General features: G+C 36.1%; 1 long non-coding RNA gene across 3 annotated transcripts; it reads left to right on the top strand.

Moving 5' to 3' along the window:
* The first annotated feature begins 475 nt into the window (after nucleotides 1–475).
* On the top strand, nucleotides 476–13,920 carry LOC114159535 (uncharacterized). 3 transcript variants are annotated; one of them, XR_003598609.1, is made up of 4 exons: nucleotides 476–783; nucleotides 10,388–10,468; nucleotides 12,489–12,705; nucleotides 13,124–13,920. It is a non-coding gene; the product is annotated as an uncharacterized LOC114159535 (long non-coding RNA). The 3 variants fall into 3 exon arrangements; XR_003598607.1 differs by having other exon boundaries at nucleotides 546–783; nucleotides 13,121–13,920; XR_003598608.1 differs by having other exon boundaries at nucleotides 552–783; nucleotides 13,187–13,920.
* Nucleotides 13,921–15,722: the final 1,802 nt, after the last annotated feature.

Genomic DNA, 15,722 nt, shown 5'->3' with positions numbered 1-15,722 from the left:
AAGGAACAAATCAGAAGCTAGCTTCAGCGTCATGTTTTCCACCTGAAACTGTTAACAGATATTACAAGAGCCTTATAGGGATACGTTTTCCTGCTGAATGGTTGTTTGACAGTATTTCCTCTAGCGAACAAGCCAAGGAGATGTCATATCAGATAAAAAATAAAAATAAAAAAACTAAATTATTATTTTAAATAAATCTTACAAATCTATGCACGCTATTCTTGTTCTGTTAAGAAACAGGTCATTGAGAGCTTTCCTGAACACTCACGCCAATGAGATTTTTCCAGGCTAGCCCACCTTGCCTATACAGAAACTAGTTGGTACTTTTGGGGACTGGGTGTTGTTAATAGGTAACTTAAACTTGGGCTGTGTTAACAACTATTTAAAAAGTGTTTATTTTTCTATTAGTTTTAATTAAAAATTATTTTAAAAGTTGTATATTTATTCTTTTTACACTTAAGAACAGTACTTGACTGAACAAAGGCATGTAAAGAGCAAGAATAAATCTGATATTGCACTATGACAATGGGGAGAAACATTTTCACAGCTACAAGCACTTAGTTCCTGTCCATCAGGAGCTAGTGTCCTGCAGGTGTTTGATCCTCCCTGACAGTTAACAAGCCACACCTGGTCTGTATCTGCTTGGCACAAGTCGTGGCACATTAACCATCAAGGAGGATCAGAGGGAAGATCAAAAACTTTGAGGACACCAGCCCTCTGGGGGAAGTTTGCAAGCTCTGGGGAAAAAAACAAGTGGAAGGCTAGACTCCTAACATTTCAGTGGTGAGAAATTCTTTCTGTAACATACTCCTCTGTTACACAGATTGAGATATATAAAGAGAAAAACAAGTATGAGCACATACGAAACTAGGTTTTCATAAAATGTAATATGTTCTTGAACTAGCTTGTTGTATATTGCTTCTTAAGTATTTCTTATAGGGATGGGTAAATGAGGCGTCATGAAGCGTTTCAACCCATAGCAACACTGTATTGATACTGTGTCGATACTGTGTCACTGAATACTGACACCTGCTGGACATTAAAAGTCCCTACAGGCAACGTAGTTGACAGACTGATTTCATGACCTAGTCTATACAATAAGATTTAAGTCATTGTATTTTATTGTATATTATATATTGTATTATGTCATATCTTCAGTTAAATTCAAAATATATTTGATATTCTTCAATACAATCAATAAATAATGTGAATATGTACCAAGTGCTGAAAATTTAAGTGAACGCGTTTGGAATGAGGATGCTTGTGGACTGGGGGGGTTTTTCCACAAATTTTCATTCAAAAAAAATACGTTTTTCCAACATTTTGAAATTTAGTCTGATGCGCATTTTTGACAACCTTTCCTGCTGTAGAAAAAAATGAAGTAAGCAATACATTTATATGAAATAATTTATAAAAAGCAACAGTAATTTATTCTAGGTGTATCTGGGACTTCATTCTGATGCCTGGCCTTATAATGCCTCGGCATTGAGGAGGTGGATTTATTTAAATAAGACAGTTCTGTCAAACATATGCAACACTTAACCTGCAGAACATAATATGAAAGTAAACTAAGAGGCAATTTCAGCTGAATTTGGATTCAGATAGATCAAGTAGAAACTGAAAAGAACCGGATGAAACAACAAAATGAAAACAAATACCTTATTTTGCTATGTAAAATCAAAAACAAAAGTTTTCACACTGCAGAAAACTTTTGTTTCCCTTTAGGCTGCTCCATAGTTGATGCCGAACAGTAAAAGATAAAGAATCTTTTTGGCAAATGCATCCCGTTGACAGATTTGCTTCCTTATAAACACAGTTTGGCGCGTCAGTGTCATTTCAAAACAGTTCCTATATCGGTCACGTGACTTGCTGAAAGCAATACCCACACCGAAACGGGTTTTGGTTTATGGGCTTGATGCATGCGCCGACGCATCGGTGTTGCTGGAGCCATCACTAATTTTTTAAACATAAAAAAAGCATTTATACCTGTTAATTTCTTTATTTTGAAGTCTTTTTAAAAGCAAACTGATGGATTAAGATTTTTCTAAAATTAGCTAAATTCCTATCCAACCTTAATGTCATTTTACCTTATGAAAGAAATGTTGCTTCACTCTGGTTGGGAGGATTACTATCTGCATTAATGTTTATATAATTTACAACAAATGCTACATGTACCATATGTCATATAACATTTATATATGTTATGTTAAATAAGTGAGAGTAAAAGAAATATCTGCAGTGAGACATGATTTTCTGTATTTAATATATAATTAGAAAATATTCTATTAAAAGCACTTTTTTATGACATGTGCCTTACAGACTATTATGCTTGCAGCTGCTGTCTTGAAAACGACGTTGACTGCTAGTCAGCTAGAAGACAAATCAGCATCAAATAACCATTTCCTGGGGGAAAATGGAGTTCCAACAGCTGAGAGACCAATTACAGAAGCAGTGGAGGTACATTCTGGATAGTTAGGAAACAGTATTTTTCTGGTAACAGTGTGCATGTAAGCATGGCAGGATAATGGTAAAAACAAGCACTTCTATCTAAACACAGAGAAGTGCCACTTGGAATAATTGCGGCTGGTTTCCCGGTTCCACTGTTCTTGCTCAAAACTGAAGTATCTCCAAACATTTCTGTCCATAATATAAATTCATAACTTACAAAAATTGCTGTAAAATAACACTATAATCTTATTTAAATATTCCTCGTCAATTACCCTAACAGCACATTTTAGGTGTAACATTAATTAAATTACAAAGTTTTGATTATTTGTAGACCAAATGATTATAGAAGCTTCACTATCAACATATTTATGGATAAAATGCAAAGGCTTGAAAATGGGGGGTCAAAAACATAAAATAAACAATGAACATCTCAAAGCATCCACATAAACTGTTGAAAAAACATGACAATTGCTTATTCTTATAAGCAAATGAGAATTTGTAGATCAATTATCATTTGCATTATTTATTTACAGACAAATTCATTTCACCTTGATCATTGTTTTGGGGTTGTAAAAGAAACTTAAATAAACTTAAATAGTTTTACATACATAAGCTAGAAAGTACAAACATGGTATAGACGTAAACTAAATTTAAATTTCAAACTAGGGAATATATAAGATAATTTAATGCAGTTTTTTTTAACACAAAGCTGAAAAATATGCACATAAATAATTTTATAGTGTTGGATTTAAAATGACAATTGAATGACAATTACTTCTTCCTGAGATATGTCTTTGTCTGTTCTCCCATTCATAACAACCAATGCAGTTCATCGGAACTGTTCATTATTTAAATTAATACATAGGAGCTTTTGGAAAAGCTAAAGCTATGGAAAGCAACTGAAGTATAATTCTTCAATTACAAGCACTAAAAATGCACCCCAGAAATTATATGTACTCATAATTTATAGTAATAATTTGCAAGAAAGTTGACTCTAATTGGGTAATAGTAAGGTGATCAGTTGCTTGGTAGTAATGATCTTAGACCTGTTACTCTAAGAGAACAGGTACAACTGAACCATATTGTTGAATTTAACTTTGAAATCCAATTACAATAAAAACACTGTGTTTTGAAATCTTTTCATATAAACCCAACTTTCTTGTACAACAAACAGTGCTTCATTCCAGTCCAAGCAGATCTTTCATTGGTTTTGACCTCCATTACCATGGCTTGCTTAGTGCAGGACAGCTGGTCAAGGGCTCTACCAACAGATGCATTATTTTTCTAATCAATACATTCACATCCCAGACAGTCCTGCTTTGAAACGCAACTAATTTTGTTATCAATCCATGCAGGTAATGATCTCATTAATTCAGTGTTGATTCATTTTCAGCTGAGTGGATATTAACCTTTAGCCAGTAATCATTAATTCTCTGTGGGAGAGGTGTGTTGTGCTGTGATTGGAGCTGCATAAACAAAACAGTTATTAGAATCCCGACAGTAGAGGTCCTTCTTGATGTCCATCTGACTTCTAACACTCAGATGATTGATTTATTGATCACAGTGCGCTTCAACCACCCGAGTTGCTCATCACTCATTTCACACGGCCAAGTTCTGGCCCAGAAGTGATGAGGGGAATCATTTCTGCTGCTTTGTTCAGCCATGCGTGTGTTTTCAGGACAATTATTATGCTCTGAATATTCATAGCTCTGTAGTTGGGGATTTATCTGGCACCACCTGGTCAACATATTCCACTTAGCCTAATCACGCAACCTAATTTTTCAAAAACGTGGGGCACTTTATAAAAAGCCAATAAAAACTTAACCACGATAACTTTGCTTTCAAACACTGATTTAAAAAAAATAAATTTCCCCCCTCAAGAAAAACAGCAGAAAAATAAAAAATATGGAGAATGCCCTGCAAGTAAAAAAGAAACAGTCAGTTACAAGAAAATCATGAAATTAACTTTTCTATCTAAAATCCTTTGAGGAAAGAGAAGCATTCTGTTTTTCCAAATACAGCAACTATTCACACCGGTGATTAAATGCCTCAACCTTGATGAAATAGGACTGTGTTGCCATCATCAGAATCATTAGAACGAATATTAGCGATTCTTCTTGAGGGGAAGAAAAATCTGTTTCTTTGCTGTGCTTCATTTCATGAGAAGTCTAATTTAGCATGTTAGTCTTGGGCTTCTGTTATTTTTGTGAAATCCTCATTCCTTACCCGTTTAATATGCAGATTATATTCATATGTTTGTTAGATGGTAAGTTTGTGCAGATTGCTATGCTACAAAATGGTTGTCTCTTTACCGATGTTTGCATGGTCTATTTTGCGTCACAATGTGTTGTAGTTAATTACTACTTTTTTGAGCCAGCTACAGACACATCCACATATTTATTTCTGTAAATACATTTAATTATTATATCCATTTTCATCAGTTATACCTTTAATCCTTCATAACATGTCAGTGTAGAACTAAGTCTCTGAAATCAAAGGTTCTATCAGTGAGTTTGGTTGTAAACATTACCTTTGCCACACTTGGATGCTTTGCAGTCATGCATAAGTGCTTAAAACAGCAGCTGCACTTGTTACAAGGAAAACAAAGCAAGTCGGTAATAAAGTATATGCAGAGGCTCATTTTGAAGGCAACGATTTTACACATTTACCTGACTTCCTTCTTTGTACACACACCAGGAGAAAACATGCTTCTAATCAATGTTTGGTTAACCAGCCTTGTACTGACACCTGGGCCACAAACTGTAAAGCAGCAAATCATCCACCTAAAATCTGAGCATCAACTTAGATTTGACTTGACACTTTTGATTAATAAGGCTGGTGGTGATAATGTGGTATTCTACATCTGACTCAAGATGAGTTCTGCTCTGCTGATTGGCTGATTAATCAGCTATCAACTTTGTAATGCTTCAAATTTATTTTTATTTAAGGAGGCTTTGGATTTTTTGGATTGACCTGCATTCATATAGAATATTGGCATAAACATTAAATTGGTGCAAATGAGATAAGATAATCTGTGTACTTTTTGTCTAATTTTGAATTATGATTCAGTGGCAGCCACACTATTTGGCAACCTTGGTAAAATGAGTAACATCCAAAACAGGCACAAAACTGTTTGTTCCTGTCTGTTCTTGCAATAGTGTAATCCCACAAATATATATATATTTTTTTCAAATTTAGCCTTTAATTTGAATCCCTTCATTCAGAGGTGAGAAAAATCCCATCGTAAGAAATGATTGTACTTTTAGGAAATACTCACACAACTTACTCTTCTTTTATAACATTTCTCAAGTTTGCAGCAGACAGATCTTTGGGCAGTTACCTTTGCACAATCTCTCTAGTTTGTCTTGAGTCCTGGGTCATCTGTGCTTTCTTCTTCAGAGTACAAATGTTTTTCTACAGTCTGGAGACTGAGAGCCATTGAGTGTGGTTGTGTCTGGTGAACTATTCCTGAGTTAGCCATTTGTTGTGAAACATTATCCCACTGAAAAACCCAATTATATATTATATTTTCAGCTTTTTAACAGAGGTGAAGTTTCTATTTCATATATCCTAGAATTTGCTCTTCATTGGAAGAGAAGCAGACCCACAGTGACACGCCATGAGATTATTTTTCTGTAAATTTGTCTTGTTATTAATGCAAGATGACCAACTTGGACTGCTTATTAAAAAAACAAAATAAAACATTAGTCTTACTTGACCAAAGTGCACGGTTCAAGTCAAAGTTCAAATGCAGTTTAACAAACTCATACAGTAAATGTTTAAATTTACTGTTTGATGTTAGGAGACAAAAAGCATTTTGCTGGCATCCATTAAACATTATTGTAGGTATAAGTATATATTTGTTTTGTTTTTTTACCTCCCTTACAATTTTACTCTGAATGTGTCTGATAAACTAACATTCAGATTAATACTGAATGTGTAAATACTGAATTTACTCATTAACATTCTTAAGTTGTTTTACGTTAAATTAATTAAATGTAAATCAACTGCCTGACACTACTAGAAGTTCTGTGTACAACTTCTAAATCCTCCTTTAGGTTTTTGTTTTTTTTCCAAATGCTTTTCTGAGAAGTAAAGGAAAAATATAAGATCAAACAAAACGTGGCAAGTGGAGCTGCAGTCATTGGATTAGAAAACAGTACAGAAAAGTAAGACGATCACTGTGGGCTGGCCTATGAAATATAAATGAAAGATGTGTCAATATGGTTTACCTCGCTCATCTTAAATCAAACCCTGGTCTAAGCTGTATGAGGGAAAAGACTGCTTTTTCATTTCAATATGTTTGATTGCCTGTTGTTACTTTTGGCCATGGCAGCAGTTTGCATTCTCCATCATCGTGGTTTCCCTGCTAATTGCCTCACAATGACACACCTCTGCACCAGCGGTACCTGTCCCAGTCAGGAGATAAAGTTTGAAGGAGTACACTTGACCCCGTAAGTGGCAGCCATAAATCTTACGGTGGAGGAAAGCACCCCAGTTTTGAATGCAAATAAGACCAGAATCGTGATTTGAGGTACAGAGTGGAGCAGAGTCAGAAATGCAGCATTTCTCAGAGCAGATGGTTACAGTCTTGAGCTAAGATTCAATTTATTCCTCCACCTCAGGGCTTGTTACATCTTCTATAATTTAACGTTTTACTGATGTTGTTTAATGCACTCTGTGTTCTGGTCCTTTGCCTTGAAAAATCAAGTTGTACAGGCCTTTAATGGCCTTTGCGCAAGTTCCTAATACATTTAATTGCAAGGAGGGGGCTGAAATCTTGTAATGTAGTCCAGTTTTTTGACAAAACTTTAATTTTGTTTTCCCCAAAACAACACAAATCAAACAATTGGTTGCATTTAATCTTTTAGTGTGTAAACATCATGTCAATAGGTTTGTTCACTGCTACTCAGTCTGTTGCAACCACTGCATGCCAATGCTGACAATGCATAAATGATGCAGGAGTCAAAGTCATGTCAGGTTTTAGCCTCGAGCAATCCAACTCCAGAGCAAAATACTGCAGACCAGTGCTGAAATGAAGAAAAACATGGCTAGAGCCAGAAAACATAAAATATGCTTTTCTTCCCCCAAGAAGACTGCATCATGTGTATGTTTCTTGAATCAGTTGTGAATACGGTTTCAGGAGATTTATTATAATGAGCATCCTTGGAATCATACAACAGCGAGCAGGTATTCTTGGCCTGCAGTCCATGGGGTCAAGTAACATGAATGTAAATATATTCAACATACAAGTGTTTCCTGTTTGCAGGAAAATCCAGTTTGTGGATTTCACACAAGAGAGCATGCATGCAAAGACTGTTTATAATCAAGGAAAAAGAAGTGGATTCCCAGAGATGCAGAGAGATTCTGCTAACTATTGATTAGTCTTCTAACTGAGAGAAGCAAACCAGCACAAACCCTTGCATAGGTAAAGGCACTGAAAAGTTTAAAGAGAAATATTTTTGAAAAGAAGATGTAAATTAAAGCATTCCCCCCTTTTCTGAAAACTGGTAGGGCAAACACTAATTTGAATATATAAAAAAAATCTTATCATTTAATTGAAAACAGTCAGCAGCAGAAATCACAGACAGTAAGATTTGGATTACTTTAACGCAGATTAAAAGGACAAGGCTCACCTACGGGACTAATTTAACTGAAGCTATCCATAGACGAAACGACAAACGTGAAACAAAGCGATAAGTTGTTGTTGAAATATGTTATAACAACTGTGCTAAATTAAATGTTCTGCTTAAGCAAAAATATTTCTGATGGCTTCTAGGCTAAAAATATGTTACTATTTGATCTCAAGTTATTTCTTGTTGAATTTGTAAGGATTAAAAAAAATAACCCTTCCTTAATAAAGAGAACATTTATTTGCAGAAAGTCAGTCTGCAGAAAACTGAATGCATCTCGCCACTATGATTGAGTGTCCAAAGACATTTACTGTGTTGTGACTTGAGTCAAGTGGAAGCCCGAGGCCATGTAGACGCTAAAACATTTTGAAAGCCATTACAGCTCCTTAAAAGTCCTCACCAACCCACCTTTAAATGTGGTTTGTTTCCTGACCTAGTTTTGGAAAAACAAAACAACTTGACATCGGTGGTTCCCCACGGTTTAGGGAAATATCCACAGAGAAAAGTTTGCAAATTTGGTGTTTAAAATACATCTTTCAGAGTTTGAGGCTGATTTTGTAGAAACCAGAAGGTTCCACAGCATAGGAAAGCACACCTCCTAAAACAACACGCAGCACTTTACCTTTCTATTTTAACACCGGCTCCCAGGCTGGAGCTTCTAATTGTAAAGTGTTTGATTTGGCTTAGAGTCAAACCCCATGAATTCTGCACACAAGCACAGTATGGTCCTGTATATTTTTGTCATCACAGTTCATACTAAGCAAGAGCAACTGCTCAAACACTGTAGAGAGGATCTCATGCCAACATCTCTGCATGTATTAACTCCTCGCACCACTTCCTGATTAAAAAGAGAAAAAAAAAACAGACTTCCCCATCTCAGCAGAAATGATTGAACTTCAATATGTTTTAAAAGAAAAAAGAATTGCAAGGATGACAGAGCACTATATGGTTAGTGTATTAAGACTTTATTCATTTAAATAGATGTTTGCACGCACTATTAAAAAAAAAGACAAATTGCTTGTACGGTAGGTATTCCAGCTTCCCAAGCTGCATTTTCTTTGGTATATTTTAGTCGTACTCTACAAAACGAAACCAAAAAAAATCCATGAATAGGTTAATTCACAATGACTGAACCACAAATAGGCAAGGGTTCAATGTACCAGGTAAAAAAGAGGCTGGAATTTTTAAAGATCTATCTAGTACCCTGAACCAAATCTGAAAGAAGATATGTAGGGCCCGATAACCATGGTGTAAACAAGATGTGTTTCAAAAATCTTTGTAGTGAAGAGAGGTTAAATATTAAGTCAAAATGAGACATGCTGACAGACTTTTATAAAGAACACTGAAAGATGAAATTGAATCAAGAGGTGATTTAACAAAGAATTACTTGAAGAGTGAGCACATGAACACAACCATGTTTATTGCAACTTTTTGTCATTGCATTTTTTTCCATAAATGGTTTGTTGTTTAAGTTGAATTGTGCAGAATATACACAGAACACTAAAGAAGGGGGGAAAAAACTTAATATTTTCTGTGGTCTTATTTTTACATTTCAAAAACTTTCACTCTACTTTGTGGCTCTAATAAACACACATTGATGCTTTAAAGTAATTTTGTTCTGGAACCAAAACCAAATGTTTGTGCAGCATGCCCAGACAGCCCCTCTGTTGTTTACAAAGCTTAGAAATAAACTTGAAAGGAACACATTCCATGCAAACCAGAATATTAAGATTCGTATTACAAAATATTTTTGTTTCAAGCCAGAACTCTCAATTTATATATAAAGCTATAACAAATTGAGGTTACCCTGTGCCAGCATAAAACATTGTTTAGTTTCTGTGGAAGTACTGTTGCCTGTTTTTGAGGAAGAAAAAAATAACTTTCTCAGTAGCTGCGGTTGCTGCAGTAAGCCATAGATGACAAGGTCAGAAGGAGATGGCAAAGAAGTCTTAATTAAAAGTCGCTGGTGATGCGACCCAAATTCAGCATGACCAGTCATTTCTTTACTGACAAAGAATCATTACATTAGATGTCAGAGACGGATCAATATTCTGACAGGGTGAGGTACCCTCATTCCCATCCCACTCTCCGAACCTATCCATTGGCTGCAAACCCAAAGCAACAAGAAGGATGAGGTCAAAGATTTGTTCAAATCAGCACCTCCATCCCCGCAGCTAAGACAGGGGGAATCACTCTTCGTTTGTCGAGGCAGACTGTACCAGCGAGGCATCATTAAATTCCTTCTCACTGCTTATTGTGCATAATTCATATTCAGCCACTGAAATATAAATGTTGCTGTGTTGCAGAAACTCTGCTAGACCCAGGCACAAGATCAGGGCCAGAACCAGACCCCAAATGGGAATTCTGGTTCAAGGAAAAATGTACAGGTGAGCACTACTTTGGCCATCTCAGAATCGCCTGCAGCAGAATCAATTTTGAATGTTATCATGAGACATGCAGAGAGAAGACAAACTAGGAAAACCATTTAATTGGATGTTATATGATTTATTTTTTCAATTTTCCATTATGCTTTGCAAAAGATCTCTGTCACATCCAACTAAGACATTAAATTCTCAGCAGTACCTTATAAAAATGCATTGAAAAGATAGATGTGCGGTACTCAATTTTCTGTTGAATAGATCAACTACTAAATATTCTGTGCAGGCTTTTAGACCATCTTTCTGTTTCAGACCAAGTAAATGATTCTGTTGATTTTAAAAGGTTAAATGGGACAAAAAAATATATTTTATATTGATATACAGACATTTAAAAAGAGAAGTGAAAATATTATGAGAAGAGAAAAACATTACATTTCCAAATGTTTGTTGTTTCTCCCCCCCACCCCTCCCCCAAGACAAGGAAATGTGAAACTTGCCGTTTGCTGCAGTTGTAACATGCAGGTCTATTAGGGAGTGGTTGAAGTTAGCTCAACCAACCAAAAAAAAATAGATGATCACAAGAGACCAGGAAAAATGTGTGGAAGAAAGAAAAATGATGGATGAGAAGCAAAGACAATAGCTTCAGTGGACAAAGTTGCACTCTGATATATAGTTGCTCTTTCTGCCGTGGAAAGCTATAGGAAAAAAATGTCTTTCTGCAGGTGCAAGGTTAAGAAATAAGAGTGATTTTACCAGCTCAACATATTTTTGCATAAACACCAAAAGCAATAAAAAAGTGAAAATACAGAATTTATAGTTTTATATTGTTTACCGTCTACTGGGTATATGCAAAACATTTCTCTATATGCAGTGTCAGAGCAAATGTTGCAATGCATGACTAATACACTTTCAACACAATTCCTTGCCTGAACACCCTGCATTGAGGGTCTGTGTTTATACATTTTGCATATTGTATTTTGTAAAACAAAATAAAAATTTTTGTAGTAAATATAAACACTTGATCTCACCTTTGACTCGCATGTACTGTGTTCCTCTAAGTACCTTCAAACAAACAACTTCTTATGAATATTGTTGCTGTCCTGAATCTGTTACAAACTCATTTATCGTGCCCGAAAAGCCTTGGCTCAATGTCAGTTAATATGACAAAATGCCTCTTATGGACAGAATCTTTAATGGTTAATTTTAAAATTTGTTTTATATATATATATATTTTAAATCTTTCTTTTCTAAAAGTGAGCATGATTTTTCATTCAGCAGAATAACTGTATGTTGGAAAATTTAAATGTGAAACAGTGTCAGACATGAGATAGTGTTTTGTCTATGATGGCTTGCTTAGTAGGAAAACAGATGATACCAATTTACTTTTTGACTGCTTAGTCTGATGCAGCCACATGGTTCTGATCTGTTGATCAGGCAAATGTAGTTGTCCTCACGACTATCTGATCACGATAGTCGTGATCGGATATCTTTACCTGTCAACTGATTTCTGGTACACGAAAAAGAGGTTGTATGAACCAGCAAGAAGCTAGGAAATTGACTCAGAACCAAGCTTGATCTTTTGCAAGATTGTCTGTGATAAATGTTGTCTTGGTATTGTACACTTGATGGTAGACTCATTTTTTATTGTCCCCAAAGAAAAAATTGATTACTTTTGACCTATTTTTGTGTAAAGTGCCCGAAGGATTTGTTTCCTTATTTCTCCACAACTCCCTCATGTTCAATGTCACACAGTGGGTATGTTCAACAGATTTTTTCCCCTTTGTGTCAATTTCGGGTTCAGAGTGATACAAAGTGGGAAATCACCAACATATACAATGAACCAAACCAGAAAAAAATGTTGTTCCAGCCTGAGTGACCTTTTCAGGTGAAATATCCGGTGTGCTGAGATTTCACCATCAGCTGAGTTGAGAAATAGGACTGAGAGCTGGATGAACTGAAGTCCAAGTTGTTTCTGTGAGTGAGCCATCAGCCTGATTCTGAACTTACTAATTCTGTTCTGTCGTTGCAGTTCACATCTTAGGGCAATTAAGGGATGTGAGGTTAACCAAACAATCATGTTTTTGAACTGTGAGAGAGAACTGGAGCACTCGGAGACACCCCCAAAAGCAGAGCGAAAACATCCAAACTATGTTCAGTAAGACCCCAGGCTGGAATTCAAATCCAGAACTGTCTTGCTGCAAGGCATCAGCGCTAACCACCGTCATTGTGATGAAACACTGATTATGGTAAAATTACAGTCATATTCGATAGATTTGAGTATGTTATCTGATGAGCCATGTTTAATACATAATTTTTTCGGTTTTGTCAATTTTATACATTTTTCTTTTTTTACATTGATTTTTAAAGGTATCAATGGTCTTGTCCCAGAACTAGTGAGCAGAGTGATTTTAAAAGACAGGAGTACTGGATTTGTAACTAGAGGTGCAGTTAATGGAGACTTTTTAAACAGTTTTATGTGGTTTTTTTTTTTTTTTTATAAATGCAGAAATTCAACTTAGGTGTCTGTGGGTGGGGGTGAGTATGTGTATGTGTGATGGGAACCTTTCATTTTAATTTAGCTGTCATTTAAAACAGGTCCCAGTTAAAGACTTAACTTGCATAGAGCGTATGTCTCATTAAAATGTTTCTTCTATTTTCCAGCAGATGCTTCTGTCTCCATGTAGAGACATGAGGTTGCTGAAGTGCTGCATCTTATGTTCACTGCAGGAATCTCCAGTGGATCAGCTGGAGTTGAAGTCCCAGCTTTGCTTGCCTTCAGGTGAGCTTCTCCTCTGGTGCGCTGATCCCTACAGAGTGATTCACTGTGCTGTGAATTGCCTACATCCAACCAAATCCCTCTGAGTTGGCCCACTTTCAAGCCCCTGCTGAAACATTATCAGTCGACAAGTGTCTTGTTCACCATCAAGCCACAAAGTGCCATTTACGGAAACATAACACGTTCCAGCTGTTGCTGCTTTCCTGTACCAAAATGAAAAACTTCCAAGAATGAAGTGCCACCTGTGCCCATGCTGATGGACTGGAATCTAATCTTTTCAGCATATTGTGAACAATAGATTTTAGAAATGAGGTTTTACTTTGGACAAGCTTCCATTTGCTTTTAGCATTAAGCTGCCAAGGTTTAACGTCGACTTTAGAGCGGTCACTGAGCAATGGCCTTGTGAGAAGGTTATACTCTGGCAATAGCACAGTATTAGTGATGAGAGCATAGTTGATCCTATCTATGGTGCTTGTTCATTTACCTTTCCTGTCACAACCGTGTGTGGAGAAAGCATGTAATGAATAACATAGCAGAAGACGAACAGCAGGGTAATTACAGGATAATGAATTCACCTGCATTTCACTGTCAATGCGGGAGGGAGGAAAAGAAAAACATACAACTTGTAGTGTCCTGGAAATTGCTACCTCTCAACCCAATAAACTAATTTATGGCATATGAAAAACCTACAGGGTTCTTTACTAAAATGTTTACAAGTTTAAATTTTAATAAATGCATTTGGGGAGCTGTCTGTTAAGACAGACTTTTTAGTATTTTGCGATTAAAAATTTTTATTGCTGTTTTGATGGATATTCCATCTGAAAAACTGTGTAATTGTGTAATTTAGCTATGGAAACACACAGTTTAATAAAAATGTATTTTCACATAATTGCACAATACATCAAGGTTGATACAGTTCTGTAAGAGAATAGATCTTTCAGATGTGAAGTGTCTTTGTCTCTGCAAAAGGGTAAGAGTCCAAAATAAGGTCTTCAAAGAAAAAGTGAGCCATTCACCGATGGGACTCATGCCAATGGTCAGTCTGTCTCTTCTATAAAACAAAACTCGGGGAAGCAGGTCCAGCAGAGGGCTTAGTAGAAACAAAACTATGCTTGACAAAACCTAAAACTACAGTGTAGGCAAAAAAAAAGTTGGAACTTGTGAATCAACTGGCTTGATTCACAAGTTCTTTTGCTTGTACTTGTGAATCAAAGCAGTTATAAAAAGGCTTAAGGAAACAAACTGCATGTTTTGAAGTGGCTATTACAATGGGTATAAACTTCAGAGCAGAGCTCATAAGTAAGAATTATTCGGTGCTGCTGAAGGATATCCAAAGTATTAGTGTTGAACTGTGTTGTAAATAACTTACAACCTTATGTGAGGGAAATTTAAGTAAACTTGTGAAATCAGAAAGCATTTTCACATTTTTGCTGGTAGGGTTTTTTACAGGATCTCCAACAGTCCCTCCAAAAACTTGGTTACTCTGTTGTCATTAGGAATGAGTGCGTACAGTATGTGCATGATTGATTACTCTATGCGTCTCTTTCCCTGAGATGCACTGGAGTAACTTGTCACACCAGTCCAAAAGATCTCATCAAGAATGGATTCCACCTTCTTCCCAACAACCGGAGAATATAAACATCAGTTAACGCTGCCAGGATTAGCGATAATAGACAATAGACAGAAGGATGGCTTACTCGGGAATTTGGCAAAACAAAAAAAAGGTTTTGTCTTTTAAAATGTCAAACGGTGACCAAAAAATATTGTGTTTTTTTTTTTTAACATTGAATGTGAATATTTGAACTCTCAATGTTAATGGTGTTTGAGATTCAATTATCACCCTATAAGCTTTAGAAATTCCCCACATCTATCTATTTTTGAAAGCGGGCATTCATCCGTTGTGTGATGGGGTGTAATGGACATTTTGATGCCAGTTGAGAACATTTTGCAGTATAATTTGCAGAAAACATATAGATCTTGAAGAAGAAAATCTCTGCATGCAACCAGTGCTTCATGGATTTCTCTAATAGAGTAAAAGGCATCATCATTACCCACTAGTACAGTTACTGCTGCAGACCAGCCACTGTTGAGAACTTGAGTGTTTTGCTTTGTACTGGAGGCGTAGTGTGTTATTCATGTTTGAAACTCGCATTGATTTAGTTCCCGTCAATGAAAAATGTTCTTTTCAGTCGGAGCAGATCATGGTTAGCATTTACTTACTCTCCGAAAATACTGTAAGCAATTGATGTTTGTTCATATCAGAGCAGACTGACAGGACTGTTTTGTGTTTCGCTGTTGGAGTTTTCAAAAAATCCCACCGATAATGGATTCATAATTGCTCATATTCTTGCCATTCTTTCATTCTCTACCCTTGTATGCCTGTTCTATTTTGCTTCAATGATCTTTTAACATGCAAATTATTTGAATTAATGGGGGGCAGGAGAGAGAATCTGAGAAAGCAGATCCAAACCTGTGTTATCAAGCTTT

This window comes from Xiphophorus couchianus, chromosome 16, assembly GCF_001444195.1.
Source record: "Xiphophorus couchianus chromosome 16, X_couchianus-1.0, whole genome shotgun sequence".
Taxonomy (NCBI): Eukaryota; Metazoa; Chordata; class Actinopteri; order Cyprinodontiformes; family Poeciliidae; genus Xiphophorus; species Xiphophorus couchianus.
Note: the sequence above shows the minus strand (reverse complement) of the source record. Positions and strands in the feature narration are given on the sequence as shown.